Source organism: Rhodamnia argentea, chromosome 5 (assembly GCF_020921035.1).
Source record: "Rhodamnia argentea isolate NSW1041297 chromosome 5, ASM2092103v1, whole genome shotgun sequence".
In the NCBI taxonomy this organism is placed as follows: Eukaryota; Viridiplantae; Streptophyta; class Magnoliopsida; order Myrtales; family Myrtaceae; genus Rhodamnia; species Rhodamnia argentea.
Window position 1 is genome coordinate 14,449,360 of NC_063154.1, and position 9,970 is coordinate 14,459,329.

Below are 9,970 nucleotides of genomic sequence, written 5' to 3' on the forward strand. Positions count from 1 at the left end.
TCGCCAAATGCTTTTCGAAATGAGTAAGGAGTTAGCTTCTCCATCATATGACATTGAAGATCAAGCCAAAATCGACGGATTTAATTGAAGGACAACAAATTGGACATAGCTCGAAGCAAATTCAGGGATCAAATAGAATAATAGGATGACTAAATAGGAGCACTAATTGTGTCGATTAGTAAGAGTGATCCACACAACCCAGAGTCAAATTGAAATAAAACAACAAGCGATGTCATTGTATGTTAGATTTACAAAAGTTCGTCCGCACGGGTTCTATCCCTTATATCACTGAGAGCAAAAAATGTCGCATTCGGACCACTTCCCTAAGTTTATATCATACGTCTAATCCAACTTGTCAGATCAGCACGGTACTTCATTTGTCTTTATTTACCTTACTAAAAGTCGGTTTCAATAAAAGAACTAATAATCTAAGATTTGCCTTTGTTACAATGACCTAAAAAAATACTAGACATAAAGTTAATTGTTACTAGTAAAATACAAGATAATAGAATGGAGAGATTAAAGATGAAAGACAATGGATTAGTACACAAAATTTGGACGAAAGAGCAATTGACACATGTAATGTATGGAGAACCAATGGTCGAATTGATGTGAAATTGACCTAAAACTATCCAAAGAGATTCCACATAGAATACGGACGGACCCTCACTTCATCATGCTATTATACAAAATTTGACTTGTAGGCCTCCATTGTCTTGAACGAAACATTCGCCCAACGTCATTCCCACAAGCAAGCAAGCGAGGAAGGCTTAACCACTAACTTTTTTTTTTTTTTTTGTTTTCTTAATGATTTTTTCAAAAGGCAGTTTCACTTTAATTAGGTACTAATCAGAGGATTATGCCATTTTAATAAATTGGCTTTTAGACTTGAGGGTCTTGCACGAAACATCACGTCCAATGTCATTCCAACAGGTAAGCGAAAGGAGGAGGCTTTAACCCCCCCTAACTTTTTCTCTCTTAAGTTAGTGGTTAACCCCCCTGACCTTTGGCGACAGCTTAAACTTTAGTTAGGTACTGATTGGCCTCTTTATTCTCGTCCAGTCCATATTTATGGAAAAATAAGGCTTATTTTAAGAAAAATGAGACCATAAGGTTATGAACGAGTAAGCTTATTAATTGGCCGGTTCATTGACTCTTAATAAATACCATCGGTCAAGAAAGTACTATGGAAAAATGGTGGTTCAATTTCACGTTGTATAAAGGAAAATTAGGATACATATGTGGGTTAAGTAAATCAATTGATAGGTTTGGTGATCCTGTTTTTCCTTCCTTCCCGCAGTAAGCAACAACACTGGGGGGACGACGATCCAGTATCTCACATGTGGCAGCTGGCATTGCCGTTGCTGGTTTTTGTTGCTCACCCTCTTTCTATTTCCTCTTTTAGGCTCGATTTGCTTTATGGAAAATTAATGATTTGAAAAATATTTCTAGAAAAATAATGGTTTGTATTGCTTATGAAAATGAATGAACGCAAAATGTTTGCATTTGTTGTTGACAAACAATATAGATATTTTTTATTGATTATTTATTCTAAGTGATGTGAGCTATCATTTGTCCAAAAAATATTTTTTAGGAAAACCATTTGTTTTTCGCAAAACAAACGGAGCCTTAATTTGACATTTTCCTTATGTAAAAATATTTGTGATGAGCCCTTCATAAGTTTGAGGGTTATTTGTCACAATTTTACCACCTGATCTTCCTGATTTGCTGGTGATTTATATTTGAATTCGTTTCGTAAAATAATTTAGCGTTTGCTTCAACTAGGAAAGACGAAATTGAAGGGGTATCAAAGTACACACCGCAAGAAAGTACCTAGGAAATGAACAATGCCGCAATTGAAATAGTTGGAAAGCAACAAACACATCGACGACCCGGATGGAAACGTTAAGCAGAACACTCAATGATATGCACGACACTCGTCACGGATTACAAGCTTAACTCTAAAGCTAAAAAAACCCAAAATTGGAACACATTTCTCCGAAGGGAATATGCTTCGGAGGCATATTTTGACAGAGTTTTGGCGTAGTTTGAGCGCGTCTTCTACCTCTGAATTCTTTCTATTTACACTCCGGAGATCGTCCTAAACGGGTATTGGAGTTCATGCGCGAGTATTTGAATATTAAGCAATGCCTTCATCTAGAAGCTTAAATTTTCAGACAAATTAGCAAGTGGATCCCTACAAAATCTTACATGAAATCAAAGCAACAGGTCTTTAGTTCAAATCTTCATAGGTCTATTTGTCTCTCCTATTAGATATGTCAACATTTAGTACTATGCAAAAAAATCATAATAAGGGCGATGGAGAGTGATATAAATATTTAAATAGGAATATGTTCACTAGACTCTCCTATTAGATATGTTCACACTTAGTACGAGGGGCCGCGGCAAGTTCTGCTTCTATTTTTTTTTAAAAAAAAAAATAAGTTAACTTATTTTTTGCATCAATTCAAATAAGAATTATATTAAAAATTAGATTTGGATCAAAACGACATCATTTTAGCCATGTTATCGCCACGTAGGAGAGAGAAAATATTAAAAAAGACACGTCGGCCTTTTTTGTTAACCAAATTGAACGGAGTTAACCGAAGGACTCGATTGCACCATTCTAACAAGTTTTATGACTCAACTATATTTTTATCAAGTGTTAGGACTGAATTACACTTTTGTAATAAATTTTAGGACCTCTAATGAACATATCTCTTTTTAGATATTAAACTCCGCCTTTAAACTTTTAGATCAATTGATAGTGGTCCCTCTCAAAGCTCCACGTCTCCACGAGTTCCCTCACCAGCATCTAACGATTCTAAGCCATTCGTCCCATACATGCATTTTCACTGCCTCTTCCTTCTTCCTTCCCTAATTTACCAAACAAATGAATTTAGGAGGAACCTAATGCCTTTGTTTTTGCCAAATACAGCTGTGATATGAAGAGGACCCGCCCTTGGGTTCATTGCATCGTGGCACGTCCTTATCGAATCTGAGATTCAAATTCATTGCGATGCTTTACGTCAATAGAATTCGACCGCTCACCTCACCCGAAATGATGTGCACTCTCTCCATCAAAGGCACACCTCTCAACATAAGAGGGTCTTTGTGTTTTTCACATTAAGTTGGATTCTCTATGTTGTAGCACGTGACGTTAGATATCGGAGATAATTATTTAAAAATTCTTAAATTTATTATACTTTACTTTTTAATTGTGTCAATTTAGTCGTAAACCTTTTGACGATTTACCAATTTAGTCCTAAACTTTTCAATTATACCAATTTAGTGCAAAACCTTTTAAGGTTTTGTTAATTTAGTCATAAACCTATAAAGGACGACATTTACAAATTGTAAAAAAAAGATTAAAACTATATTGAATAAACGTCAAAAGGTTTATAATTAAATTGACACAATTTGAAAGGTTTATAACTAAATTGGTAAGTCGTCAAAAATTTTACAACTAAATTGGAGCAATCGAAGGGTTTATGATTGAATTAATCACCGTACAATAACTTTAAGACTTTTTGGACAATTTTTCCTAAGATTGATTTGAAAAATCGATTTACTAAGTGATATGGCAAATCATAAGTGGGCTTTCAAACAAGTTGACTACATAAATTAAATAAACCTGAATCATTCTCATCTAAATAGCACATATCGGGTCCAACCAATGTCTTGATTTGTTACATGATTCGAGGATAACATAGGTTAACTTGTTTATAATCGAGGATACTAACTATGCAGAAATTCCCAAGACCTTTGATTTTTGGCCTTGCCAAAGAAAACCCTTTTGGCCTCTCTTTCTATCTAATCATTTTGTAGAATTATTGGTGTACGATCGTGCACTTGACGGGTACAAATAATTCATGATCATTACCATTTCGTTGTCCTGAATTGAATGCAGTGGGGATCGTACAACTGACTTGTGCTTCTCCAAATGTTAAATCGAGTCTAAGTTCAATGGTTTCCATGGTACAATCTGGGATGATGGTCCTGGGGTTCCATTCCAAGATATTTGAAAGCATTATCTTATCAAAGCCATGGTGGTTGAGAGAGATTAAGCATATCGGATTGATAAGGACACGATATTTGTAATTTACCTTCAAAAGGTTGTCGTCCTCGTTCGGAGTCTCCCCCAATCCAAATCAAGGCAAATTTATCTAGCATTGAATCATGACATGTCTCAAGGCATGGTCGCGGTACAGTAGAAGTAATAACATTAGCTTTGTCACATCAGCACGTCAATAGTAGGTCGTCAAAGTGTTTGTCATTTACTACAACAACATGGAAAAGAATATTTGATATATTACCAAAGAATTTTGATATCTTACACAAGTCATTTAAGCAATAGATTGAAATGCGGGTATCCTCATACATTCATTTGAGAATTACAAATGCATTAGGAGTGATCGGTTTCCAATCCTATTCAAGAACCAAAAACCAATGAATTCACGATAATTCATGTTCTTCGTATATGTTAAACATATTATATTTCACAACAATCATCCCCGAGACCTTGTTGGTTTTTCGTCTCTTGGTTTCTGAGCTGCCCGGAAGCCCCAAAACCAAAAAGGGCACAGAAAACTAATGGTGATTAGAAAGATTCTAGCTTCTCTTGGAGCTCTTTCCCTCCACTGCCAATGGTGATGCTTGCGAGAGAGAGAGAGAGAGAGAGAGGGTCTCGGACCTTGTTGCCACTTTGGACCCAGCTCTCAAGCACGGGAGTGTCGAGCGAGAGGCGCGAGGCAGAGCTTTGAGCGAGAGGTGATAGGTGATTAGGGTTTGCTGATTAGAGGAGACGGAAAGAGGAGGCGGGAGCGTGACTCATGGAACGAACAGGAAAGACTGAAAGAGGAGGCATGCATGAGGCTTGAGCAAATTAGATTATTAGGTTTACATTTAAAAAAAAAAAAAGAGAGATCCAGCCGGGCGGTCTGGTTTCACTTCGTGGAACCAAGAACCGGACCGGCGCCCCCGGGGAATTGGACCGAACCAGTCCGAGCGGTTCCCGATTGGATCGATACGTGTTGCTCATCCCTAAAATGCGTATTCGAAAAGGAGAGAGTCCTAATGATTTGATCACATGCTTTCCCATGCAATTATGGAATGGAATGTGATAGCTGACTTTACGTTATTATTAATATTTTTTTTGTGTGTGTTTTTTGGCAGAGTATTAAGAATTCGAGTCTCTTGAGATTCTAATCGGTCTCATCAAATCGAGTTAGCTCAGTGTCTCTTCGCAACCTAATAATGATTTGGACAATAATCCAAGAACCGACCCTAAAGTGACTGCCTTTGCCGCCACCCGAATCAACAATCGCGCTTCTTGAAGCATAACAAGTTGGTGTCGAGCGGTGATCAAGTTGACGATGTTCGAGGATTGAGTCAAACCTCAACACTTGCAAGCTGTTCTTGTTCTCTCATTTAAATGTAGGGTTCCATTATCCACATTCCACAGTGCAAGTGCCAGTGGGTTTCAAGCCATATTCTCTCTGTTCACGTGGGGTTTCGCACGGCACTTTGGGAACGTCCATCCAAAGCCCAACTAACAAGTGGGGCATACCAATCTTAGAACTCAGAGATCTCTTGAAAATACTTAGGTAAAGGGACATTTCAATCATGAATTCATCCATGTCTTATCGATCGCCTCTTTCGAAATAATAGAATCCTATAAAATAATACGACACTGTAGTTTATAGAAAGTTTCGAAAAATGAATGTGCTCGAGAGGCTGTCTGACGAGAAAATCGATAGGGATACAAAGGGCCAAGCTTCAACCAATCGTGCGTTTCGAAACCATAATTGATCGGACCGTCGTGAAATGCATAAACTTAGTTTGTTCTTCAGGTACGTCTTGGACGGAGCTTGGATCCCACCCATTGATTGGAGAGGACAAAGTGGGTTCATTGGCAGCTTTTCAATAGGAAATAGCCAAAACGATGGGATGTGGCCAGTGACCCACGTGGACATATAAAGCATGAAACGTACGGCAAACAAGGGTCTGTTTGGTAACAATCTTTTTTTAAGAATAATTGCTGAACGTGAATGATTTTTTCTACTTCCGTTCTCCAAAACAAAGAAGTAGAATTCTACATGATGTATGGTAGATAAGGGCCTGATTGATAACAATTCTATTTTTGAGAATAATTTCTGAGTAGAAATGACTTTTTCTACTTTCGTTCTCGAAAACAAAGAAGTAGATTCTTTTTTGTTTCCTGTTTTCTGTTCCAAATATGTTCCCCGATTACCAATATGTTCTTGGAAAAAGAAAATGTAACTAACGTTATCAAAAAGGTTTCTGTCCTTTTTCTGTTCCCGAAAACAAAAGAACATGAATTAGAGAAACATGAGCGTTATCAAACAGACCCTATAGCTACTTATAGTGAAGGGAATTTTTGGTTTCTCTTTAATCTCATGTTACTTGGGACTTTTGTTACCCGTGGGTTGTTTGATTTAGTTTGACCACACTGATCAGGTTCACACATCATATTAATTATAGATGTCCTCTATTTTGAGCAATCTATCCGAATTTTGACTCTTTTCTTCCCACGAGATTAGTGAAGTATTTGCCTATTTAACATGGAACTTTTTTTTTTTTTTGTGGGTCGAAACAACATGGAACTTGGAGTGAAAGAAAATAAGTTGCTGCAATAATAACATTTGAGGGTTTGTTCCCGTCAAGTAAGATCTGGTCAGGCGTGCATGTTTTTTTTTTTGGTCGAAATTTAACAGGAGTTTAATTGCATCATATATTTTTTTAAATATTCTTTTCGGCATCTTTGCCGGTCTCCAAAACAAGTGAGTTCCATAAATGCTTTTTTTTTTTCATTAAAAAATCAATAAATAAGATCACAATGACAGTTCATAATTTCATATGTGAGAAAGACATGGTCATTTCATTTTTGTCCTAGTTGACCTAATTATGAGCGCGTGTATTAGGTAAAACAATAGGGTCGGCAACATCTCAAAAAGGTCCAAACACACGAGGACGATCTCATTATTTTTGGCTAATCTTAGATTTGTAGATCACTAGGATGGGCACATGATAAGAACGAGGAGAGCTCATGCCATCTACGTATATGCGCAAAAACCACCAAAGCAATCGTAAAATCATTGTACGGACATCAATCCCATCCTAAACTTTTCGATTTTGTTAATTTAAACCTAAATCTTTGCATGAAATTCAAATGTTATCCTTTCGGATAGTTTTTGTTAGAAAATTGCTGATGTGGTAGTCTAGTTATTGTTGGTCGTCCCATGTGACATACCGCCATGTTAGCAAACTCTTGTGAAAATTGGCCGGAATGACTGCATTGGAATTTCACATAAAGGTTACGGACTAAATTTTGCAAAATTGAAAAGTTCAAGACTGAATTGACATACGTATAGTATATTTAGAAATGATCGACAATTTCATCAAGTACGTACTCGGCTTCTTTTCCTTCTTGCTAATGAAAAGGTTTTTGTGAAATGAAACAACGTGCGTGGACATTCGTATAAGCTGAGTACAACAGTTCATTCAATCCCTACACGCGCGGCATTAGGGTTCCTTAGGTATAACTATGGTTCCGTCAAAACTAGACGAGGTAACTTCCTCGAGACAAATGTGAGGTGTTGTAGCGATTATGTGTATGACAAACCCCGCGCCAAATCTAAACCACTATTTTCCTTAACCGTAGTCGCTGCGAAAAAGTTGCATCTTCTAATCGATATTCGAGTAGATAGATATGTTGCCAACTTGATGGTTAACTTACTTGATTTATCGAATCTCACGGATGTTCGAAATTTTGTATATCCAATGTATAATTGTCGTTCTATCTAGATTCATGATGTTGGGTGTCTTTCCACCGTAGTTTGAGGTCAATATATGTGACCTAATGTTGCTTGTATTGAGTGCGAAACTTTGTCGGATCACTATCAATTATTTTATAAATATATATATTAAATCATTAGATGAATGAGTGGTTTCATATTTAAACATTCTGACACCCCCTTTCATGCATAGGTCAAAGACTCCAGCTTAAGACTAAGCATGGAAATATATATATATATAAGGGAGGTATATAACTGGACTTTAAAGAATTTTTAATAGGGCAACCTACTCTGATGTCATAGTAATTTTCTGAGTCGGAGATAGACTAGTGACACATTATTTATGGTGGCTTAACCCTAATTGTGATTAATTACAATCGTGGTACCCATACAAAAAATTTACATGACGATCCCGTAATACATATTAATTCAATACTAATAATATATGCATCAATAGAATTAAAAGAACTTCATATTTCTTATCCCGTAAGACAACGAGCTATCGTTGTCAGATGACTTCAGTTGCAACATCGCTTCTTCATCGTACTCCTCGTCCCATTTGGCGGCAGAAGTTGATAAAACTCACAGAGTAGACCGGGCTTCTGCTCTTTACAGCAAGAAAATCTAGACGTTGTTCTTGTCACGCCTCGCTCATTTCCTTCACAGATCTAATAAAACAGTCAATTATGGTCAGTACTAACATTGCAAATCTTGTCGTGTGTACATATACATATACATATACATATACATATACATATACATATGTATGTATCCTGTGATTTTGCAAATTTGTTCCTCTGTAGAAACGGAGATACCATCATCAGAATATCCACACATACGAAAATTTCCTACCAAGACCTACAATAAAGCAACAGAGCAAATTCATGTTGCCGAACATCTTATTTAATAGTTTAATAGGATTAATATCATGAAAAATCTCAAACTGGTACACCTATGAACAATTTACCCCTAAATTATTTTTTTAATCACGAAAAACCCCAAACTGGTATAATTGTGATAAATTTACCCCAAATTATTTTTTTGACCATAAAAAATCCTAAATCGGTATATTGTGATAAATTTTGCCTAAACTAATTTTTTTTTACCACAAAAAATTTCAAATTGGTACGCCTGTGACAAATTTACCCTCGGTTAAATTAGGTTAATACCATGGAAATTCTAAGCTAATACATCTGTAACAAACATAGAGTAAAAACCCCAAGCTGGTACACCCGTCAATTGCCACGTGTCATACAACTTAGCACTTTAACGGTTAGATTTAATGAAAACTAACGAAAGGTAAATTTGTCACGGATATACCAGTTTAGGTTAAATTTGTCATAGGTGTATCGGTTTGTATTTTTTCGTGGTTAAAAAAATGGTTTGAGTCAAATTTATCACAAGTGTACCAATTTGAGATTTTTCGTGGTATTAACCCTATTTAATAAGCAACACAAGTGGTTAGTGTCACTTAAATGAATATTTTTTAGGAGTTTTGGCACTTAAACTACCGTTTGGAAACTGTTACCCATCATTTTTTCCTGTATTTTCTCGTTAAGTTTTTATTTTTCAATTTGTCATACCATGTTGCATGTCCGATTGTCATGTCATTTCATTTTACCCGTCATGTTCGAATTTGAACTCACCAAGTCATATTGCACGTGTCTTCATTGCCATCTTTTGAGTTTGAATTTGTCCCATCATTTTTTCTTGTATTTTCTCGTTAAGTTTTTATTTTTCAATTTGTCATACCATGTTGCATGTCCGATTGTCACGTCATTTCATTTTACCCGTCATGTTTGAATTTGAACTCATCTAGTCATATTGCACGTGTCTTCATTGCCATCTTTTGAGTTTGTCATGTCATTTGCATGTGCTTATTGTCATACCATGTTGCATGTGTGATTGTCATGCCATTTCATTTTACCCGTCATATTCGAATTTGAACTCGCCAAGTCATATTGCTCGTGTCTTCATGTCATTTTTCTTGCCATCTTTTGAGTTTGAATTTGTCATGTCATTTGCATGTGCTTATTGTCATACCATGTCATTTCTACATTATGTCACTGTCCTGCCATATCATTTTCCCATCATGTAGGAATTTGAATTCACCATGTCATTATATTGGAGAGATCAAGCCCGGGCCCACTAAA